Consider the following 25,374-nt stretch of genomic DNA (forward strand, 5'->3'; position numbering starts at 1 on the left):
GTCAGAAATGTTCTTGCTCTTGGTTTTATAGTAGAATACAGGGTCTTCCAGTATGAACTTCTGTAGGGTGGCTTATGAAGAAGAAACTGTACATTGCATTTTGTCACATAGAACCTGTTATCATTCTGTAACTATACAACCTATGGCTTGAAATGTTATACACAGCTATTCTCAAGTAATGAGTGGTTGAAATGTGATTTCATTTCATATTTGAGAGTAAAATGGTAAATGAGAGTAAAGTGAGAGTTTATGACTTTCTACATGTTGCTAACATGGTAGGAGATTGTATTGTCTATACAGCCTTTGGGATTGGAATTGTCATCGAACAGATGTAAAAACCAATAGTGATTTGTGAGTTTAATGTTCCTATTGACCCACTTGGAACAATAAAGATTGACAACTCCAGGTCATACCAAAGCTATGGATTTGGAAACGTGAAGCCTATTGTGTTTGTCTACCTGCTAAAGTAAATTGAGAGCTATCTTTCTTAGAGTAAGCAGCACCCTGTTAACTTTTACTGAGAAAGGAAAATGAAAAGAGATTGATATGCAAATCACCATCTAGTCAGCCCTTTAAATATAGTAATTCAGGTTGTATTGTTGTACCTCTGGTGCAAAGCACTTTATCTACAGATAGCATTCTAACTCAGTGTTTTAATTGACTCATTTCTTCGGCTGAATTCTAATCCCTGAAACACAGATCACGTCAGGCTATTTCAGCGTAGTAGAAAGTCTCCAAGAGTTCTGGAGACCCTCTTATGTTCTTTTTCCATGTGCTCTATAGGACTGTGGGTTTGCTGCCTTTTTTTTTACAATAAGCTTGTTTGTTAGTGAAAAAGCTTTACAGATTGAAGAAGCAGTGTCATAAAGGAATGATAACTCTGCCTTGATGGGAGAGGGGACATTTGAAGGATAAATAGAATTTCTCACATGCGCATACCCTTCAGAGAAAGAAAGGCAGGCTTTGTGGTCAGAGAAACAAGAAATGATAAAACAGCATAGAACATTTGGGAGACAGCAAAATGTTTGTTAAGTTCACCTATGCTGACTGTGTACCCCAAAGTTTGTATAATGTTTTAAGGTCATCTATTATTTGAGAGGCATTGGGTGAGTTATTTTAAAGCTCAGAGATAAGTTTTATAGTATGGCAAGGTCCATCTTCTAAACTGAACAACTATAAAAGTTGAAAGGATTCCAAACATCAGAAGAGCTGGAAACAGCTATAGAAATCAAGTATATTTCATTTCCTTGTTTGTAAAGCTTGCTGGGATATGCACATAGCTCATAGTAGGTAGTTCTTTGCTGGTTAGGAGATAGGTAGCAACCCTCACTAAATCACCCTGAGTACTGGCATGCATACATAATGTAATAACTCAAGTGTTTTATTGGCAGCTAATTATTATGTTATACCTATATTAACATTGTCCACAAAGACAGTGTTTCTGTCATCTCCAAAACAGACTTGAAAACTAAAGAATCAATACAAATCTAATATGCTATTATAAATAATTCAAAAATTTTTTTAATTTAGAAAAAAACCCCTGACTATTCCGGTTGTTCATTGTTATGTGACAAACCACTCTAAAACTGCATGGCTTAAGCAATAAATAACAACCATTTATTATGCTCATGAACCTGCTGCTTGGGCAGGGCTTGGAAGACACCCCTATCTGCTATACAGCATCTGGGACCCAGGTTGGAATGACTCCAGCAGCCGGGGATTGGAACACCTGGGGCTGGCCCAGGGTTTCTTTCCCTGAGGCCTTCTCACATGTAAAGTTTAAGGTTTCTCACAGAATGCTGACCTCCAGGCAGCCAGACTTCTTAACAAGGCAGCTTGCCACTATGAGGCTAGGTTGAAGGTTCTAGAACAAACAATATGACATTAGTGAGCTTTTTATCACTATAATGAAATCCTTGAGGCAGTCCAACTTTATAAAGACTGTTTGGTCTCATTCTTATGGAAATGCAAGGTGTAGGGGCCACATCTGGGGATGCCCTTCTTGCTGGCAGAGTCCCAGAGTAACACAAAGCATGACATGGTGAGACAAGGAAGGTGTGTGTGTGGGTATGGTTTCTTTCCCTCTTCTTACAAAGTTACCAGCATTCAGTCCTGGGGGCTTCACCCTAATGGTTTTATCTAACCTGAATCACTTTTCAAAAGTTTTACCTGGAAATATCACAGCCAGATTAAGTTCTCATCCTCTCAGTACCTCACAGTAGGGATTAAATTTCGATATGTGAAACTTTAGGGAACACTCAAATCACAGCCAAACCACAGCAATTCCTTATATACCACATTGTACTGGCCAAGGAATTTGCTAAGATCAGCCTTGATTCAGTGTGAAAGGAATTAACCTCCACCTCTCTAAGGAAGGAGTAGTGACAATTTGTAATTATCTGTAATCTACCACAGAAAATATCTCTGCTCAAAAAAAAGACAATTACTAGTTAACATTAGCCAGTTTGTGAGTTGTCATGAATAGGCATAGAAGCCCCTCTCTCTTGAGGACCTCCTGTGCTCACAAGTGCTTGCTGATCTGTTTCCATGAGTCATCTCATTTGTTCCAGTGCTTTGAGCTTCAGAGTGAAGAAGTGTTCCAGATGAATTGGTTAAGGTCTGGCTCGGGGTACCCATGCAATGAGTGATGGAGCTGTAGTTCACATCCAGGCTACTCTGACCCTTGCCTATATGCCCTTTTTTTCATCCTGTCATGGTGTCCCCAGCACATACAAGAAAAATCAAAGGAATGGCCACGCCTTTTGGCTGGTAGGGATGGCTCTAACCCATTATCAGTAAATTTTACATGCTTTTATTGTTATTAGATGAAACTTTAAAAAACAACCCAGCCTCTCTCTGGATCAGTGTCATAGTTAATAGTCATTATGGCTGTGTGTCAGTAGAGGGCTGAGGGATATAGTCTTTGGCACACATGGGCAAGTGAGATTTTAATATTTTATTTTTATTGGGTTAAATCCCAGGACTGAAAAAAACCCTTTATTAGAACTGACTCTGTGCCTGTTTTCATTTTGTGGGCTCCACTCCACAGTTTTGAGCATTTCATTCCACCAGCTTTAGCCCTCTGGGGAAGATTAATACATTTTATATGATACCTTGGAACAACTGAAGCTTGGGGATGAGACTGGCAATAAGAACCTTCATGGATATTTAAAAACAAAATGATGTCTTTCATTTTTCTTTAAAGAACCATATAATCAGTTAGGTGTGAAGCTAGTGCTAATAACATGGGTTCTCAAACCAGGAGCCCAGAGTTCAAATCCTAACCCCACCACGTTCTAGGTAACTTACTTTAGGTGAGTTATTTAACCTTAGGGAACCTCTGACGTAAAATGGGACAGGACTTGGCCATTTTATGGTAGTATAGGGTGAGATACAGGGCATATAGAAGACTACAGGGAGTGCCAGTGTTGTGCCCAGATCGCGAGGTCCCCAAAGACCACCTAGGAGCTGATTCTGATGCAAACACACGAGGGTCATTTATTCAAGCTCGAGCAGGGACTCTCATACGACACCAGCGCAGTGGGTCAGGATTGAGAGCCCCGACTCTAAAACACCAGGGGTTTTTATAGAGGTTACAGCAAGGCGCAGGGTTTCAAATCACATGCAAATCACACAATTGGCTAGCATTTAGCAAGTTTTGAAAGTTTAAACCTAATTGGTTGGGCCTTGCGCACTGAACTGCAAATGGCTGCTCAAGTCATCGAAAAGAACATCTGGGATACTGGGGTATTGGGGCAACTACTGAATAGCTGTTGCAGGCCATCAAGAGCATCTGGGACATTGAGGCAGCTACTGATTAGCTGTTGCTAGGCTAGTTGCTAGGGGACTGCTGAACATTATCACAGGCCAGGTGGCCAAAGTGCATCTTGTGGTTTTTCTTGGAATTAGAATTTATGTCCAGGCCACCTTACTCTAAGATGGGGCCACATTTTAAAATGGAGTCACCCAGGTCTCACATTCCCCCCTTCTCATGAGACTATCAAGGCCCAATCATGGGTCTCGGAGGGTTAACTCTATTGGGTTTTCTGATATAAGCTGATACTGTGACCTGAGAGCCAATACTTGTACTGTACTGACATGTTCTTTAATGAATGAAGCCAGTTGGTTAAGTAAGCAAGGTCCAAATATCAAAAAAAGCAGCAAAATAAGCAGGGGACCTAACAGTGTGGAAATTAGGGTGGTCAGTTATGGAGAAGAGTTAAACAGTGATTTAAACCACCCTTGGGCTTGCTCACGCTCCTGTTTGAGCTTGGCAAGGCCCTCTCGAACCTTTGCCATGGACTCTTTGATCACACCTGAATGATCTATGTAGAAACGACATTCTTCCCCCAGGGCAGCACAGAGCCCTCCCTGTTGTAGGAAGATTAAATCTAGGCCTCTTTTATTCTGGAGCACCACTTCTGCTAGGGAGGTTAATGACTCTTGAAGGTGTGTGATGGAGTTTTCAAGTCTCTCTATATCAATATCTATGGCAGCCCTCAGATCATTATAATGCTTGTTTTGTAAGACTAAAGAGGAGACCCCAGTTCCTGCTCCTGCCAAGCCCAGGCCTAGGAGAACTGTCAGGGTGATTGCTGTTATGGGCTCCCTTTTTACCTGACTGGGGGCCCCCACTAAATGAGCTAGGTGAGCATAAACTTCCTCCTCTGAATGATACAGCAGTCTAGGTACTAATTGCACCAGCACACGAACGTCCTTAGTCTGATTGAGTACTCCTCCATGTACACATGGGGTGAGCCCAGTAGAACATGCCCACCAACCATCTGAAGGGGGTACGAAATATTTTTCTGAGGACATTGAATGAGTCTGGCTACACAGTTGTTGGTGGGTGAGAGGCACATCACCTAGACATGTGCCTCATCCAACCACCGACTGCAGGGTTAATCTAGCTGAACCCTTCTGCTGCCATCTGCATTGGCTAGGACTATCTGATTCAGTAAAATTCCCCAGAAAGGCTATCCCTTCATAGTAAGGGGGCTTAATATCATAACATAACCAACAAGATTGAGTAAGATCAGGTTGAGAGGCATTTAGGGTTTGGAAAGTTTGGACCATGAGTTTCCAGAGTGGTTCGTCTGGGTTCTGGTCCTGTCCTGGGTCCTTGTGAATCAGTTGAATACCTCTTAAAGAAAATAACAGCTCTTGATCAGCAAGCTCAGTGAGCACTTCAGACTGGAGGTTAGGGATAATGGGAGGGTGCACCCCAAACATAATTTTAAAGGGAGTCAGTCCCATCTTATAGGCTGAATTGCGTACCCTATAGAGGGCAAAGGGAAGGAGAGCCACCCAGTCACCGCCAGTCTCTAAAGCTAATTTAGTTAAGGTCTCTTTTAGGGTCCTGTTTATTTTCTCAACCTGTCCTGAGCTCTGGGGTCTGTATGCACAATGTAATTTCCAATTTGCCCCCAGGACCTGCACTAAACTCTGACTCACCTTAGAGACAAAAGCAGGTCTATTGTCTGATCTTAACATAACAGGAAAACCATACCTTGGTAAGATGTCATCTAAAAGCTATTTGGCCATAGTCTGTGCAGTTTCGTGCTTGGTGGGGAAAGCCTCTGTCCAGCCCAAGTCCTCATGCAAAGCTTCATCAAAAATGGTGGGGGAGCTTTTTAAATCCTTGAGGAAGTCGGGTCCAGGTCAGCTGTCTGTTGATGCCCTGCTCAGGGTCGCTCCATTCAAACGCGAAGATGTGCTGGCTTTTGGGTGCCAGCGGAAGGCTCACGGAGGTACTGCACTGGTCGATAGTCATCCAAGTGGGGTTTCCACACCAGCAAGAAGGGGGTGTTCCAGGCCGATTGACAGGGCCTTAGAATACCCTGAGCAAGCAACCTCCTGATGTGTGGAGTTATTTCTTTGCAGGCCTCTAGGGACATGGAATATTGGTGAACTCATGCAGGGTCTGCTCCTGGCTTTATCTCTACGAACACAGGTGTCCTGTGTGCGGCCAGCCCCATGCCCCCAGTCTCAGCCTATACTCACGGAAACATGGCAAGCCATTGTTCCATGCCAGGATCAGGAGGGGACTGTTTCTGATGCAGCAGATACTCGTCCTCTAGGCTCATGGTCAACACTTGGATGGGCTTTTCCTCCTGGTTAAGGACCTCTGCGCCCCAGGGCTGAAAATGGATTTGGGCTCCTAATTTAGTGAGCAAGTCTCTTCCAGGTAGAGGATAGGGGCAATCTGGTATAATCATAAATAAATGAGTGGGTTACCCGGCCCACTCCCAAGTCTACCGTTCTTCGGGTAGTCCATGAATATTTTTTCATGCCTGTGGCTCCTTGGACCCAGGAGGTTTTGTCAGATATGTGGCCATGTGGTTTAAGCAGGACTGAATGTTGAGCGCTGGTATCTACCAGGAACTCAATGGGATCCCCCTCCACTTTAAGGGTTACCCTGGGCTCGGGGAGGGGCTCCGAGCCCCATCCCCCCTAATCACTTATTTCGTCCATGGCGAGGGTGGAGGCCTTTGAGTGGCCTCCCTGTCGTCTTTTGGGGCACTCCTTAGCCCAGTGGCCTTCCTCTTTGCAGTAAGCACATTGATTTCTCCTCAACTGGGGGCACTCTCTGCCTTCCCCCTTACCTCCTCCTTCCCCTCCAATTTTTTTTTCAGGTGACGTTCACGTTCCCTCGTCTCTCCCGCTGTGGCAGCCAGAAGGATCTGAGCCAGGTTTCAGGTCTGGTGGTTGTCAGTTCTCACCTGTCTTTCCTCTGTGGTTTCCCAGTTGTTATACACTCTCTCTGCCACTGCCACTAAGTCCTGAATACTCTTTTCCCCTAAACTGTCTACTTTCTGTAACTTTCTCTTAATATCTAGTGCCGCCTGGTTGACAAAATGTATTATTACGGCTGCCTTTGTCTCATTTGCTTCTGGGTCCATAGGAGTATACCTATGGAATGCTTCCTGAATTCTTTCTAGGAAAGCTGCAGGGCTCTCGTTTGGTCCCTGTTGTACATCCCCTATCTTAGCCAAATTGGTTTGCTTTGAGACCTCTCAACAGAGCCTGGTGATAGACCCGGAGCCTCTCCTTACCTTCTGCTGTGTCGAAGTCCCAATTGGGCCGGGACAAAGGAAAAGAAGTGTTGATAGTGTCAACATTAGTGGTGGGTTGACCATTGTCACCAGGAACCAATTTCCTGGCTTCATTTTGGATTCTCTCTCGCTTCTCTGTGATAAACAGGATCTGGAGGAGTTGCTGACAGTCATCCCAAGTGGGCTGATGAGTAAACAAAACAGTTTCTAATAGGTTAATCAAATCCCTAGGGTTATCAGAGAATTTGGCCTGTTGAGTACGCCAGTTATAAAGGTCACTGGTGGCAAAGGGCCAGTAATGATGAGGCTGGTTACCATGCTCATCAGGGGGCCCTATCGCTCTCAGCGGGAAAATGGTAGAGTCCTCCGGCCCTGCCGGTGAGACGGCAAGCTGGTGGCGAGTGTTCTGGGTGGGGCCATCCCCGCTGCCGGCACCCGGAGCTGGGCCTCCCTCCCCAATTCTGGCTGGGGCCGGGTCTTCTTTTTCTGCCTGTTGTCGTGAGGGAGAAGGGAGAGAGTAAGGGGGGGAGGAGATCTTCCTCAGTTCCTCCCTGGAGGACTGGGTAGAGTGGCGTGGTCGGCTCAGTTTCAGTTTGCCTTTTTCCATCGCGCTCTCTGGGAGTCTTTTCACAAGTTGTCAGGATTACCTCTGGCTGCTCTTTCTGTGGAGGCAAAAAGGGCTTGACCCATGGGGGTGGGTCGCAGATTAGACTCTCCCAAGTGACAATGTAGGGAACCTGATCAGGATGTCTGGTGTAGGGATGGAAAACAGCTCCATGGACCCTCCGTGTGATCTGTAAATCAAAAGTACCCTTGGGGGGCCATCCCCTCTCAAAGGAAGGCCACTCCGAGCTACACAGAATGACAAGTCTAGACTTTTTATTTCTAGATTTAGACTATGAGCACGCTCTCTAACCTCTCTAAAATGGTCTGTCATGAGGGACAGGGGGGTGGTCGCAGTCTGCCCCATCGTCACAGTCCAAGTCACCACAATAAACAGACAAACAAACACAACAGCAGAACAAAAAGCAAGATAAAACCGTCCTCCGACCGATTGGAGCCAACACCAAAAATGGGACGACGGCCTCACGCCGTACTGCGGGAGCGACCCGCACTGTCCCCCTAGGAGTCTCACAGACTCATACTCATGGGGCACTTCTGCCCCCTCCAGACGGATCTGGAACATCTTCCAGGAATCCCGGGTCGGCGGCCCTCGCAGCGCGTCCGCCTAGTCCATCTGCCGACCTATGCAGAATTGGGCCCACCAAATTGCAGACAAACAGACACCAGACAATCACCGGCCGGCGTCGACCCTCCGGTACGGGGATCCTGGGGTCTTGGGGATCCCGGATGAGCCCCCAAATGTTGTGCCCAGATCGCTAGGTCCCCAAAGACCACCTAGGAGCCGATTCCGATGCAAACACACGAGGGTCATTTATTCAAGCTCGAGCAGGGACTCTCATCCGACACCAGTGCAGTGGGTCAGGATTGAGAGCCCCGACTCTAAAACACCAGGGGTTTTTATAGAGGTCACAGCAAGGCGCGGAGTTTCAAAAAGGTGCGGGGTTTCAAATCACACGCAAATCACACAATTGGCTAGCATTTATCAAGTTTTGAAAGTTTAAACCTAATTGGTTGGGCCTTGCACGCTGAACTGCAAACGGCTGCTCAAGTCATCGAAAAGAACATCTGGGATACTGGGGTATTGGAGCAACTAATGATTAGCTGTTGCAGGCCATCGAGAAGAGCATCTGGGACATTGAGGCAGCTACTGATTAGCTGTTGCATGCCATCGAGAAGAGCATCTGGGACATTGAGGCAGCTACTGATTAGCTGTTGCTAGGCTAGTTGCTAGGGAACTGCTGAACATTATCACAGGCAGGTGGCCAAAGTACATCTTGTGGTTTTTCTTGGAACTAGAATTTATGTCCAGGCCACCTTACTCTAAGAAGGGGCCAAATTTTAAAATGGAGTCACCCAGGTCTCACACCAGTTCCCTTGTTGGCCTTCCTGTCTGGAAGTGATGGATGCATTTATATGGGATCGTCTGGGTCATGAAGCATCTTCCTGTCCTTTGATCCCCACAATAACCTTATGAGGCAAGTGGGGCATTAATTATTATTGACTGCATTTTACAGAGGTTGGAATCAACACAATCCAGCCCGCCTTTCCCAGGCCATATCACCATTTTGTTTTTTAAAAAAGTAGTAATGGAAAGGCACATTCTTGCAAACCTATAAGAACATGTCACTCTCCAGAAGGCACTTAGTCTGGGTCGTGAGTGAGCACAGTTTGTATTTACTATGTACGGAAATTTTTTATTACTTCATTGTTAAAACTAAGACAATAATTATGATCTTATGAAAATTACAAAGTCTTTGTGTACCAATGTCTGTTCATATCAGAGTTGAATACTTAGAGTTAGGGAATAATTACATTTAGTAACTTAAATGTTTGCTCTATGCCCAAACATTTGAATTTCTTAATTATGCTCTGTATTATTATTAATGTATCCTATTTGTTCACTGATGCATGCTCTGTGTATATTGCTCTTTGTTGACCATGTAAAATAACCCTCTGCTCAGTCAGAGAAGTGCCTGAAGGTCCCTGACTCACTCAGGAGGAGAAGGAGAAAAGAACCTCCTGGTGTGGATTGGGCCCCTACCTTGTAGAATTTAAAAAGAAAAGTGTACCCCCTTTCCTGTTATTGTTATCTGAGACATGAAGATTGTCTCAGCCTCAGATTTGAATTATGCATATGCATGTGCACACAAACACACCCGTATTATCTGCCTCTGTAGTCTCTTCAAGGCATAAAGAGAAATTAATTGGGTGTAGAGGTCATTTCCACTTGGAACCTGTTTTCTGTAATCTGCTTCTCACCTAATCTCTAGAACTGAGCAGAAACCCTTGAAAATATTTTAGCACGCTTCTGCCAGCTTGAAATACCACCCAATGGGACAGTCATGCATGTACCACTGATGGTTCAGAGCTGCCTGGCAGTGAGACATACAAATTATGGCCTCATCGTGAATGTGTTAAAGGGGGAAAACTATCATTGGTACTTTTTCAACACTATCCCTTCTTTTTAGTTTTTTTGAGACAGGGTCTCACTGTGTAGTTCAGGCTAGCCTTGAACTTGTGGTGGTCCTCCTGCCTCAGCCTCCTGAGTGGTGGGATTACAGGTGTATGCCACCACACCCTGCCCTATACTAGGGGCACCTGGCCCACCAGCTACTCAGTGGTTTTGTTCCTTCCAGCCACTTTTTACACTAGAAATATCCATGTTATAATATCATCCACAAGGGATTAATATCTTCTGTTTTTCCTCCATGCTTATTCTATTCTTTAGTAGAGCCAAGGTCCTCAACACAGTACCTTCCCAGGCCAGTTGTCCTACTGTGGTCTGTGATCTGAAGTTATCTTATGTTCCATGAAGATGGAAGGCAATTTGATTGAACTAATTAATGCCAAAGTGTGCTCATTGGTTGGGAAGAGTTAAGGAGCTCCTCTCTTAACTCTCAAGGATATTTGCAATTTAAGGAGATTAATTTTACCTTTTTAATGCAAAATTATTTTTCTATTATTTTAAACAGCCACATCAACAGCAGTTTAAACAGGCAGTGTTTCTTAAGGCCTGTCCATTTGTCTAGGTTTCCCTGAGTTATAGGTCTGGACTCCAGATTATTTATTATTTTGGCTCATTTCCTTCCTCTTTGTCCATCTAACACCAGAAACCATCTTCTCATGGCTTATATGCCCTCTTGTCTCATCCCTATTCTTGTGGATTTCCCAACCCCCAATACCTGAAGTCATGCTTAACTTGCTTTCTGCCCTATCCTGGTTACATTTCCATTATCAGTTCCTGCTGACTCTAACGTGAATCCATTCAGTTCTCTGCTTCCTCATTATTTCTGCTTTGGACAGGGATTTCCTGTGTTCGTCCCTGCTTATTGTCCTGGTCTCAGGCCCCCTCCTTCTAATTCATCCTAGAATTGCAGCAAAATTAGCTGCCTGCCATCTGCTGATAATCTTGCAGTGGTTTTGCATTATTGAAAATAGCAGTTCTCATGATGAGGTCCAAGGACCGATGAGGATCCCCGAGACCTTTTCAAGAAGTCTGAAGCCCTTCCTTTTTCAAGAACTATCCATCTTTATGAAGCCTAATTTTTTTTTCATATACTTCAACCAAAACAACATATCTCAACAGACTGAATGTGACAGCTGGTGTAAGATCCAGCTGTCCTTTCATAAGCCACACATTAAAGAGTTTTACAAAAATATAAAACAATGCCATTTTTTTTCAGTGCTTGAAATTGAATTTAGGGCCTCACACATGCTAAGCAAATGTCCCACTGAGCTACATCCCCAGCCCCACCACCACCACCTTTTTAAACAAGGTCTCTCTAAGTTACCCAGTCTGGCTTCAAACTTGTTATCCTTCCACCTCAACCTCCTAAGTAGCTGAGGTCACAGTGGCATTCCACCTATTTTTATAAGAAAATTATGGTTATTTTTCATGAAAAGCATGTTACTAACATGTATTGAGTTTTTTGTTATTTTTAATGAATTAATATTTTTTTTTGTTTCCCTGCTTTATAATCCAAATAAAAGCTTTTTGGAGTCCTCAATAAAATTTAAGAATATAAAAGGGTCATTAAATGTTTGAAAACACTGACCTAAAGGAAAAACTTTTAATTCCTTAGGTTAGCATTTAACAACCTGGTCCCCCACTAGCTTTCCAGCCCCTCTCTCATCTCTTCCTCATTTTAAATCACGTGCACACCTCCACCTAGTAGATAGCCACATGTATTTCAACCATCATAACTGGCATTAGATTCCCCCATGAAATATTTAGCTCTGAGTAAGTATGTGCTTGCTTTCTTATCTTCATATTCCATGCAGTCATCATGGAGGCATGAGGTCTCCATTTTATCATCTATTCCTTTGTCTCTAGTCTAAATCTAGAAGTTGACTCATAATGGGATTCAGTAAATGTTTAATTCAATGTACCATATTTCATCAAATCCAAGATGTCATTAATTCTGTTGTTACCAGATTCTGGTGTCCAGATGTCCTTTCCAGGTTCTTGGTATCCTGAAAAAAGAATTGGACAAGACACATGAAAAAAGGTAGTAAGGTAGTGAGAAGTGGCCACTGAGAGAAGCTCATAGTGGCCAGTGTGTTTTTTGGCCTTCCTATCAAAAACCTGCTTGATTTCATGCCAGAAGAAGTGAAGATATCACTTTCTGATTGGTCCCAGGTACATGGCTTAAAAATTGTGATCTGAGGATGTGTTTTATGTCTCTGTGACTGACACGTCACATCCATTTGCTCAGCTGGTTTGCAACACCCTCATCTTCTACCTCAGTAAGATACTCTGTTATTTTTTGAACTGCTAAGAAAGAAAAATGTTGCTTAGATTATCACACACCACTGGGCACATCTTACGATATGGAAACATATGCATGGATAAAATACACAATTGATGGCTGGATCATGGCTAGATGGGTGATAAAGTTCCTGAGTCTCTGCCACTAAATTCTCCATGAGGATCAAGACTCAGCAAATCCATTTGTAGCCCCACCTCCCACTCCAGGTGGGCCCCATGAAATAAAGATATTTCATTTTGGAAGCTGAAAACAGATCAGAGGAGCTAGCCATCATTAACTGAGGTTGGCTCCTATAGTCTGTCTCCCTGGTTTGTTTCTCTTAATAAGTGAGAGGAAATTTTCCTTAAGATTAAATAGGGACAATTGATATAAATTGTAACTGACTTGGTATCTCAGTGCAAATAAATGTTGACTCCAGAAATGAATGCCTTTTTAGATATAGACAATCATAAAAATACTGTCATTCTTTGGGGAAAGGGACATTTCCTAGGTTGAGGAGATGAGGGAGCTTCACCTTTCTTCATGTTCATGTTCATGTACTATACAGTTCATCTACTGTATAGGGAAATGAGAAAGCACAAGATAGCTACACTTTGGTTCAGGCAGGATGGTTTTTGGTAGACATTAAGCTCAAGTCAAGCAAGATTTCAGCATAAGCACATCTCGTCAGCCTCTGTAAATAACTGATACAGCCAAGATCAATGCTGGCTGGTGTAAATAACATGTAAACAAGGTCGTTGCTGGCACATGGCTACTATTGTGTGTTTTGGTATAAGTATAAACTGTGTAGCTGAAGACTGCTGCAAGAAGGGAGACTAACCAGCCAGTGACTACTGGGAGCCTGGGCAGGCTGGGCCAGGGCACTGCCATGAGTATATAGTAGCTGGAGTCACAAGAGCAGCTAAACAGATAAGCAGCTGCATAAAAGGTGTTTAATCAAGTCCGCAATTCTGTGTCTCTTAGGCTGTCTGAATCTCAGGTGAACCTCCCCAGTCTGAACTGGTGATGAGACGAATCCCTCCTTTGAAAGGAGGAATAACTATCCTACTTGAATAACTATCATCCTTTGCCTTTTACACAGTCTGGTTGTAACCTTCATGGAGATAGCAATGTGGCAGCTATGGCTAAGGCTTTGGATTCTGGATTAAGACTGCTTGATTCAAATCCTAGCTTTTTCAAGTAATTGTCATCTATTTTCATACAAAACATACCTATTTGACTATGCCTTCACTGCCAAACTGCTGTTGGGCTGCCTTTCCCCGCTCGCAAATTCATTACTCTTGAGGCCACTAAGGACTTCTTGCTTTAGAGAAAATAAGAGCATGATCCGTTTAGTAGCAAAAACCAATTCATCAGCCCATAATTATGGTAATGACACATCGGTCATCCATTGGTATTTTGCAAATGAGAGACATCCATTTCATGGATACTACACTTTGGTGTTTTAGATGGATTGGTCTGATTGGCTTTGATGAGCATTTCTTAAACCTGGCTGTAAATCAGAATCACCTGACAAGCTTTGCTCTTTGCCCTGCCCCAACCCCAGTCAATTAAATCACAGTCTTTGGGCATGAGCCCAGGGTATCTGGTAATTCTGATGTGCATCTGGAGCTGAGAACCACTGACTTACATGCGTGCTTAAACTTTAGTGTGCAGAATCACCTGAAGAGCTTCTTTAAACACTGACTGCTGGATCCACTCCCTGAGTTTCTGATGCAGTGTATCTGGGATGAGGCCAGGAATTTACATTTTTGGGTTTCCAGTGATGCTAAACATTGGACCAGAGACTACACTTTCAGAATTACTGTCTCAGACTTTGAAAGGCTGTCCTGGAATAAGGGATGCTTTCAACCTCCCTGCATCATGGGCTGCAAGGTGGAGAGGTACTTCTGGGAGTAAAAGCAGGGTCAATTAGGAAGGAGAGAAGGTTCTGGGGAAGGAGACAGCAAAATCATTAACAAATATTGTGGAATTAGAAACTGTTAGAGCTTGAGTTTCCAGTTATTCTTCAAGGCACACTGGAGAGTTAGTTTTCACTCTGCTTTGAGAATGAGGACACAAAGAGGGGTCAGGCTGCAGAGGTAAAAGACAAGAATAACTATTAGCCTTGATCATTCACTGCATTTTATTTAGTACTTGACTTTATAAGACTATTTCTTCCTCACTTCATGCTAGGTAAGGTTTTTTTGTATGTAGAGTTTTGTTTGGTTCTGATTTTTGCAGATCAAAAATTGAAGGCTAGATTTTTTCCCCCCCATTATGAAAAGATTTGCAAATGTTCTCTAGGGAGAGTAGGCCTCGTAGTCGTGAGGGAAAGTAATTCATGCAGAAGATATGAGGAAGTAAGACTTTGAAATGTGACCATAGCCTAGGAAATTTAGGCATACAGGTCTCTAAAGGTGTCATGTCAATCTAATGCCTTATACATTTTAGGTTGCAGTTTTGAATTTGCATAAGTCAATAGTTCCCTTGCAGATAAAGCCTTAATAAGACATTCTCATTGTAAGCAATGCCAGTAAAGACTGAAGAATAACATATTTTAGAGGAATTCAGTTTTATGACTTTGAGTACATTCTATTACACGGTTGGCAGGAAGTGTTGATGAGGGAAGTCATGCTCACATTTAAGAGAGCTATTCACTTACGCAAATCTAAATGTTAACTATTAATGAGTAAATCCAGTTTTCTGTATGAAAGTACTTGTGCTGAAACTATGATGGGAGGGAACATAAGTGTTGAACTTAAAGGATGTGCTTTGAACTCTCCTCTCTTCTCTTACTCATTATGTGTCTGTATAGAGTAATTTCGCTCCCAGAGCTGCCTCTTTTTCCTCAACTGCAACATGTAGATGATGAGAATAATAGCTACCATGAGAACTGTGAGAAAGATACAAAAATATTTTATATGTAAAATGTCTTTCAAATATGGGTTGTTGTTTTAATTCTGTCTTTAACTTATTTCTTGTTTGTTTAGTAACTCTTATTTGTTTTTGAGTCTTACTGTATAGCCCAGGCCTGGCCTCAAACTCTGAAGCGATCTTCCTGCCTCGGACTCCAGAGTGTTGGGATTTATAAGCATGTGCCAACACTCCTAGCATAACAACTCTTTTATTTATTTACTTACTTATTGGGTTTTTGTTTTTTGTGGTTTTTTTGGTACCAGGGATCGAACTCAGGTCGAAACCACTGAGCTAAATCCCCAGCCCAACTTATTGGTTTTTTTGAGGCAAGGTCTCATATGCAGTTCTGATTGGCCTTGGAGTCATTGTGTAGCCCAGGCTGGCCTTGAACTTGCAACAATCATCCTGCCTCAGCCTCCTGAGTGCTAGGATTGCAAATGTGCACCACCATGCCCAGCTCTTATTTTTAAAATAAGGAAAAAGTGTGAACAGTAATCTAAATGTCCTTACCAAGTAGAAAGCACATTAATAAACATAAGTGTAGGGCTGGAGATTTAGCTCAGTTGTTCCACCGCCTTCCTCGAAAGCAGAAGGACCCAAGTTTGATCTCCAGTACCAATAACAATAATAATAATAATAATAATAAACATAAGTGTATTGTCTTGCTTGGCAGGATCTGGTAAAATTCTGGGAGACTTTTTTGAATAAGAGAAGGTTGAACAGAATTTTTAAAGTCCACTTCCCTTCCCTTTCTTTTGGTCATGTCCATCGGCTGGCTTGTTCTTCTCATTGCCCCTCCCACAGAAGTTTTTGAATCTCTCTCCTCCCAGTTAGAGATCCTTTATCAACTGCAAGGGTCCTAAATGCAGGTGAATTTCTTGCCTTTTCTCTGTCTGTATCAGAATATGACCCAGGAAGCCCTGTAAGCTGTGGCTGGCCTAGCTATTCATTTCTTCCCTGTCATTTTCATTGGTTTCCCTTCCATAACATAAGCATGTGTATTACTTTCCTGTGGCTACTGTTGCCATTTGCATCATGTTTCTTTCATTGTATAGGACAGGATTTGTATTCCTTAGACTATATGGAGAAGTCATAAAATCATATATTTCAGAGCTGAAAGGACGATCCTTTAGTACTTGCTACTGCATTTAAAAGATGAAGAAATGGATACCATTCTGAGTGGATAAGGCATGTGGCCAAGATCTAAACCCAGCTGAAGACAGGGAAGAGGCTTAAACACATGTCTGCAGTCCCCTAGTCGATCTGCCTGCCACCATGTCCTCTCCGCCTGCCTTCTACCCAGCTTGCATTCCATTACTCTTAGTTTCTTTTCTTTTCTGAAACACTTCAATCTCTTCTTCCTTTGGCTGGTTGTTCCACCAGATGGGCTAGCTTGGCCCCTGCTGTTCCCATCCCAGCCTCACAGCCTCCTCCTACAGTTTCCCTCCCACCCAGCACTGCACACCACCCACCCTGCACATCACATTTCCCTTGTTTAATATCTGTATAGCTTGCAGGGTTACCTGATGTTTTTCCTTGCACTTCATATATTGCCTACATGTCCCTGTGGAATTCAGCTAAGAGCCAGCACACTGTATTTCTAGACTACAATAGTGTTTACTGGTGCATGATTTTAACCTCAGCACTCTGGCAGGCTGAAGTTGAGCCCAGCCTGGGCAACCTGGCCTCAAAAAATTGAAAAAAAAGAAAGAAAGAAAAAGAGCTGGTGATGTAGTTCAGTATGAAGGCCTGAGGTTCTATCCCAGTACCACACACACAAAGTGCCTGGCAACAAGCATGGCATTAAAGTCGGATTAACTGGACAGAGGAAGAGAGGGAAAGTTGTGGTCCACTTTGTCAGGTGAGACTCTACTAGAGAGAATTAGAATCTCTAATTAGAATTAGAATGGTTTAAGTCAGTGCTGTTTGACAGACATACAACACAAGCCTCTGTGCATAGGAGGACTGGCTTGCTCAGATCATTCCCAAATCCCTGAGTGAAGGAAGAGCATTCTTGGAAGAGGCTTGAAGTCCTCACTCCTTCAGAAGATCCCTACATGCCGTCTCATCCTGGATACCATGCTGTGAACTATCAGCAACTCCAAAACAATTGTTCCATGATGTATGTGTCCCTTGAGAGAAAAACAAGGGTTAAAACTATGTTCTGAAACATCAGATGTCACAGGCTTCCGTCATGCCTCTCAGTTAATTACTAAGTGACAGCTTCTCTGCTAAGGCCATTAGCAGTAACTCTAATTGAGATATCCAGGGCACAAATACTCAGATAGCCAAGAGGCCTAACAAAGAAACAAAAGCTGAATTTTATCAAGGGGAAACTTACCTCAAGTAAAACTTTCAGTTACAATAATTTGCAGGTAGAACTCTTTCCCAAATGAGCAAGCTCTTAAGAAAGGAAGATGGCCATACTTTAAATCCCTCTCTATAACCCTTCAGTGGCACCAAGCTATTTGATACCTTTCAACACACTTTTAAAAAGAAACTACTGTGTGCCCAGCATTATGCTAGGAATGAAAAGACATGAGCTCTGCTTCCAGATGTATGTTTGGTTCTGGGAAAACTCTCAGGATACAGTTATTTCTGCTCTTTGGAAGCTCATAACATAATCATGAAAACAAGTACAGAATATGGAAAAAGGACAGTATTTTTAGGATATAATAAGCCACTTGTCTTAATTACTTTCTCATAATTCTTATGTCTGATTATTGTTTCTAAATACTTGACACAATACCTAACAGCCACAACTTAAATGAAGAAATATTTATTTTGGTTCACAGTTTGTAGAGGTTTCAATCCATAGTCGCTGGCTCCAAAGGAAGGTGGCATGGCAGGAAGAAGAGAGGGGGAGCAAGGGAGATATACCTTCCCAGGCCATGCCCGCAGTGACCCACCTCGTCTGACCGAGCTTAACCTCCCAACATCACATTTAACTATAAAGTCATCAGTGGATGAATCCACTGATATGAATCCACTGATGAGTATCATGCTTCCATGATCTGATCACCTCCCACCAGTGAATGTGTGGAGCTTTGGGAGGGACATCCAGATCTAAACTGCAGTATTACAGGTCAAACTGTATTCTTAAACATAACTTATCTTGTAATAAAGATAGTATTTTGATCTACTTTATGATTCCTCTATGTATGTTTTAACTGATTCCAGACTTGGAGAAAGGCAAGGATCTTTCCCAACAATTAACATGACAACCAAAGGAGGGTGGCAATAACAAGGTTTTTATTCTTTATAAAGTTACTTCCCATCCTGTATGCCAGTGATGGCTAACAACCCAGGTGATAGGCATCATTTTAACACCATGTTACTATTAACTCAATTTTTCATTCTGGGTCACATATGCCCACAGTATACTTTTCTAATGAATATATGTACTTTAGCATAATGGTACCCAGCTGTGCATCTCAGTAGCTGCACTGGGAGAATACAGGAAGCAATCTTTGTGTCACCCACTTGACTTGATAGGACAAAGAGCAAGATGTGTACATGTGTGTCAAAGTGTAAATGGGTGAGCTTAACCCACATGCACTGTTACATTTTTGTGTGTTTATAATTTGTTTTACTAAATGTTTTCTTTTGATTTTTTTTGTAGAGTTATTCCAATTCAGTACAATGTTGCAAAGAAATCCACTTTTACAACTTTGGGAGAGGGCTGAAAGTGAGTCATCAGGTGACTTGGCTACCAATGATGACTTCGATCATGTAAGCCAAAGAAGTTAGCAGTATATGACAGATATGACAGAGAAATATAGAATAAAGACCTTGATTCAGATAAGGAAGAAAACAGTAATATAAATGAATATTTCACTAGTCAAAATGCTACAAAATGGTCATGTATACCTGAGTGATCCAATGTTAGAACTAGGCCATAAAATCTCGTTAGGTTCTTAGTAGGGGTGATACCTATTGGACAGAATGTCAACACTGCGATTCAGTGTGGGAAATTGTTTGTAACAGATGATAGGCTACAAGATGTTTTGAAATACACTAATAATGAAATACAAGAAAACTTTCCATTAACATCAGTATTAATACTTAAAAATATATTTATCATGATACCTCATTATCTGAACTAAAAGCCTTGATAGCAGGACTTTATCATCTAATTGTCAGAATCTAAACGATTTATGAAAAAGTGATGTGGCATTGAGATTTTTAGAACAATAATGTCATTCAAGAGATTTGGTTTCCTTCAAAATTGCCTACATTTTGAAGACAAAAAGATCTGCTAAGGAAGAAAAAAATCCGACAATTTGACTACTATTCACTCATCTTTTGAAAGCTTTGCTTCAAACTGTCAGGCAATTTATACACCATCTGAATACATGACAATTGACAATCAACATGCATCATTTTGTAGTTGTTGAAGCTTTCAGCAATATTTGCCAAGTAAACCTTACAAATATCTTATAAAAATATATACCCTGGTAGATAGGAAGATATTTTACACCTTGAATTTAGAAATTTATCGTGGAACTCAGCCAATAGGTCTTAAAGTTTTGCAGTAATAAACCATATGACTTTATGAACAGACTTGTTGCACTAATTCAAAAAGTAGCCCAAATGTTACATTCAACAATTGGTTCATTTAGTTACCCACTGATGTTACATTTGGCCAGTGCAGGAGCTATTAGCAAGAACAAAGCCAAGATTCCTGAAAAAAATGTTTCAAATTCACAATAGAGAAACGTATAGTGCAATCTTTGGATTTCAGAAAGACATAACGTTGGCCTGCTATATAGGAAAGAAAAAACAAAGTAATATCAACATTGCACCGTGATAAGATTGATAGTGAGGCTGGGCATGGTGGTGCATGCCTGTAATCTCAGCACTCAGGAGACTAAAGAAGGATCCTCTAAATTCAAGGTCAGTCTGCTTCATAGTGAGTTCAAGGCTAGCGTAGACTATATAGCAAGACCTTGTCTCAAAACAATCAAACAAACAGACCAAGACTGATAGCGAATCCTCAGCACAAATGAAGCCAGAAATGGTCACATTTTATAATAAAATGAAAGACAGAGTAGATGTTGATAAGTTATGCACCAACTATGATGTCACTTAAAACACAAAGTGTTGGACAATGGATGTATTTTACTTGATCCTAAACATGTTAGGCATAAATAGTTTCATAGTTTACAAAGAAAATAACAAGCACAAAATATGGAGAAATTTTCTTAGAGGATTGGGACTGGAATTGATAAATGATCAATTACAACAGAGGAAGAACACTATGTATCTGCCAAAAAAACTACACTGATGAAGAGACAATTGAAACATCACAAGAACCTCTTATGAAAACAGGAAGACCAGTAAGATGTCAAGTATGTCCTACCAAAGAAGAGAGGAAAACAAAATACATGTGCTATCAATGTAACCAATACTTGTGTATGGAACATGCTGTTCCCATGTGTGTAAACTGCCTTCATATGAAAATTGAAGTAAATATTTTTCTGGTAAAGATTTTTTTTTTTTTTTTTTGGTACCGGGGATCAAACTCGGGACCTTGCGCTTGTGAGGCAGGCGGCAGAACCACTGAGCTAAATCCCCAGCCCTGGTAAAGTTTTATTTGTGTTTTCATTGTAGTTCACATAGGAATTTATTTCTGCTGTTATTTTTTGGATTTACCAAGCAAACAGTTGATATAGAAAATGTTTATGTTTATTCTAAACACTCAGTATATATTTGATATTTTATTTTATTGATTTTTCATTTTCCTGCTAAGTGGATATTGTATAAAATAATAGGAAGCTTCTGACAAAAGAGGAAGACAAGAGAGGTGACAAGCATGATCTGCCAAACAAGAAAGGAAAGCTAAGCACAGTGCTATCAATGTAAGCGAGACTTTTGTATGCAATATGCTGTTGTCATGAGTGGAGACTGCCTTAGATGTGATAATTGAACCAAAGATTATTTATGTGGTATAGCATTGTAATTCACATAGGAATTTATTTCTGCTGTTATTTTTTAGATCTTGTAAACAGGTAAACAGTTGATGTTGAAAATGTTGATGTTTATTCTATACACTCATTACATATTAAAAAGTTAATATTTTATTGATATTTTATTTTCCTGTTAAGTACACATTGTTTAATATAATAAAACTCATAAAATTAAAATTAATAATTCTTCAATAGAAATACTCCTAAAAAGTAAATGTAGGCATTACACAGCCCCATAATATGCCTTTTCAAAAATTTGCCATGATACCCCCAAGGCTATGGAAATCCAATCCCAAACACCAAGATTCATGCTCAGGATCCTAGAAATTTGGAAGTTGGGCCCAAGTCTTCTTACTCTAAGTCCAGTGCCTTTTCCAGAGCCCTGTAGCCTCCCTTGTTTCACCCAAGTCACAATGCTTGCAGTTGGAAGATGGCACGACCCCCTCAAAACACTTGTGCCATCAGTTTCTTCTTGGATCTTTTGCAACTTCAGCCAGTGCACTCCTCCAGCCTCCCCTTACCATGTGCCTTATTTTGTTTTAGTAGTTTTGATTGTTGTTCCACCCTCTCCCTCTGCCCAATCTGTTTCAAGAAATGAAACAAACAGTAGCAGGATAGGGGTATTGGCTCTCAAGTCAGATATTGGCTGGATATTATTTGGGAAAGCAGTGTTACAACCCAAAGGCATCAGGCCGTTCCTTTTATAAATTGATGAATCTGCAGTTCATTTAGTCTCATTATTTTTTGGTTAGCAAGCTCTGGTTGTGCCATCCTTATGGCTATATTTTTAGAAGTCATAGATTATTATAGCAACTGTGAAAAAGAATGAGGAAAGAAATTTGGCTCCCAACATAACATCCACTTAATTGTTTCTTGAATTAAATTTGTCTTCATCCAGCCCTCAAAGGAGACTGTATCTTCTCCTGCTCCTGATTGAAGGCTCCTACCCATGCATGGTTGCTGAAGGGGCTATCAGATGAACAGAGCTGATTCAGGTTGCTGATGGGCCTCCTCTTCATCCAGCTTATTCTGGATACCATCTGGGCCTGGGAAGGTTGAGTGGGGAAGGCCACATAGGAAACATGTGTAACTGCCATCTCGTTCACAACATCAAATGAAATATCAACAATTTGTATTGAGTCTGATATTCTAGTCATGGAACTCAAGCCTCATTCAACCTGATATGATGAGACAGTAATGGGGCAACTTCACTGTGTATCGGGGGGCGGTGGCAAGGAATTAAGTAAATAACCATGGCAAGCCATTGGGGTGCATCAGCACAGTGAAGGAGAAAGACTATTAGCCTTTCAACTGTTTCTGTCATGCTATGGTTAATTATAGAAAAGGTTCTGAAGGGGTTGTAAAATAAACTAGAGTGGGGACCACTCTGAGCAGAAATGATGTAAACTGAAGTTTCACTGCCGCACCTGGGTCCTACAGCAGTGATCCCTCCTCACATACGTCTCTGAGGCCTTCCCTAGGATAACAGTACAGTATATTCAAGGGCTGCATCAGACTTCTGCCTTGGTTTCTCCATTTAGCACTCCAGTTTTCTGTGAACATTAGAACTGTACTGTTGAGTTTACCTTAGGATTGCCTGCTGAGTCCCTGACAATGTCTTCCCCAAGGGAACTGAATTTTCTTTTCATAAGCTCTCAGCACTGAAGGTGTCCCTTCACAGGCTGGTCACCTAGAGCTATCACAGAGAAGCAGACTTGTGTCTGAATTTTTATGTTTTGTCTAAGCTTAGACTCAGACTACAACTGAAGTCTTAATATTCCACACCCTTGTAGACATCATGGTTGAATTTACCAAGTTGTCAATAGTTACATTGTCTGCAGCCAGGTTAGTTTCCTCCAGCCTCACCTCTTGTACTTTCTTGGCTCTTCTTTCACATTGTTCATTGCTGAAGAGACACCATGCCCTGCTCCCAAGCCCATCCAACATAGCTACACTTTCTATAGTATTTACAATACTTCCAGAGAAAAAATATAAAATATGGTTATGGGTCTGGTGAAAATTCTGTTTGGGGCTTTGTTGTTGTTTTGTTTTATTTTTATTTTGTTTACCCATGAGAAGGATAGTATGGCTCAATGAGCCAGAAAGGAAAAGATTTTTTTTTAAAAAAACCATCTTGAAGGAGCCTAAGGTCTCATGGTAAATAATTAAGAAATACAGGCAAAGAGAATAAAGAATCAGAAAAGGGGTCATAGTTGAATCCGGAGTTGGAAAGATGATACTAGGAAATTAGATCAAGGAAGTAGAAGGTTAGAGAGGGAGATGAAAGAGGAAGAGAAAGAAAAAATTAGAGTTCAGAGAACAGAGAATTTTTTGAGCCACCCCCAGTCCCACAGTTAAACATCATAACAGTGTCTTTTTTATTTGCTATTTGATACAATTTCTGTAACAGAGCAGAAGTCCTCAAGTCAATTATATAGTTGTCTGAAAAATCTCAGTGGCTTGGCAATTGATGATTTGCAAATATCTCACGAAATCCCATTGATTGATCACTAAGGCTGTTTTGGCTAACTGCATAAGGGGACTGTTGGGGTGAATTTCAGCAGGACACCCAGTGAGTATCAAAAGCCAAAGATATCCTAAGAAGTGAAAGATAACAAAAAGCTTAAAGTGAATCAAATGAGCATCAGACTGTCAGTTGAATACCAAAGATTGTTATATTTGCTGACTCCAAAAGTCATTAATGAATCTGCTCATTGTACTCAGAATACAAGACATAAACCAAAAAGACTCTTACCAAAAAGAAATAGATAATAACACAAAACATTCTTTTTAGTGAACTAAGATAAACTAGTAGTATAAATAAAACAAATTAGCATATATATTGAATTATTTTTTAAAACAATGGAATATATAATTTGGGGAAGTATTTGAACTTCTCCCTATTTCCTATTTATCTCTCTTCTGCTTTGCTCTTTGTGTGTGTGTGTGTGTGTGTGTGTGTGTGTGTGTGTGTGTGTTTCTCATTTAAAAGGAACCATCCGCTATTTGGACTTGTGTATTATTTCATTTAATGTTATATTCTCAAGGTACATTCATTTACCTACAAATACCTCAAGTTTATCTTTATGGAACACAATGGTACTCCATTGTGTATAAATACCACATTTTCCTTATCTATTCATCTGTTGATGGACCTGTATGGTATCCTCTTTCCAACATCTGCCTATTATAAATTGTGCTGCTATAAACGTGGGCATGCATATATCCCTATAATATGATAATGTTGACTCTTTGGGAAAGATACCTAGAAGGGGAATAGTGGGGTCAAATGAAATTTCTATTTTTAATTTTTGGAGACATTTCCGCACTGGTTTCCGTAGTGGTTGTACTAGCTAGTGTACATTCCCACCAACAATGCAGAAGAGTTCCTTTTCCCCCACATCCTCTCTAGCATTTGTTATTATTAGATTTTTTTGATCATAGACATACTTTCTGGGGTAAGATGGTACCTCAGTGTAGTTATATTTTGTAGTTCTCTGATGGCCAGTGATGATAAACAGCTTTTCATGTATTTACTGGCCATTAGTACTTCTTTTGAGAAGTGTGTTCATTTGTATTGTCCGTTCTTTGATTGGACTTTTTTTTTTAGGGGGGTCTAACTTTTTAACGTTCTTTGTGTAATCGTGATGTTAGTTACTTGTCTGAGATAGCTGGCAAAATTATTTTTCTCATTCTGTAGATTATTTCTTCACTCTGTTGCTTGTTTCCTTTGTTCCACAGAAACTTTTTAATTAGATATAATCCCATTTGTTGATTTTGGGTATTATTTCTTGTCCCACTGTGATTCTGTTCAGAAAGTCTTCTCCTACACCCATATCTTCAAGAGTTGTACCTATTTTATCTTCTAGCAGATAATTTCTGTTTTAACATTTAGATTTTTAATCCATTTTGCTTTTAGTTTAGTACTTGGTGAGATATTTGGGTCTACACTCAATCTTCTGTGTGTAGATATCCAATTTTCCCACCACCATTTATTATACCTGGTGGTGTTTCTGCTTCTTTTATTCTGTTTCATTGAACCACAAGCCCTTTTGTGCC

At 41.2% G+C, this 25,374-nt stretch overlaps 1 protein-coding gene across 10 annotated transcripts in view; it reads left to right on the plus strand.

Moving 5' to 3' along the window:
- The window catches only part of Tmem108 (transmembrane protein 108), a 365,897-nt gene that overhangs the window by 206,758 nt on the left and 133,765 nt on the right, over positions 1–25,374 (plus strand). The window lies entirely within an intron of this gene.

Source organism: Heterocephalus glaber, unplaced genomic scaffold (assembly GCF_053883595.1).
Source record: "Heterocephalus glaber isolate CG9 unplaced genomic scaffold, H.glaber_assembly_v1.0 deba00001504, whole genome shotgun sequence".
NCBI classification, from domain to species: domain Eukaryota; kingdom Metazoa; phylum Chordata; class Mammalia; order Rodentia; family Bathyergidae; genus Heterocephalus; species Heterocephalus glaber.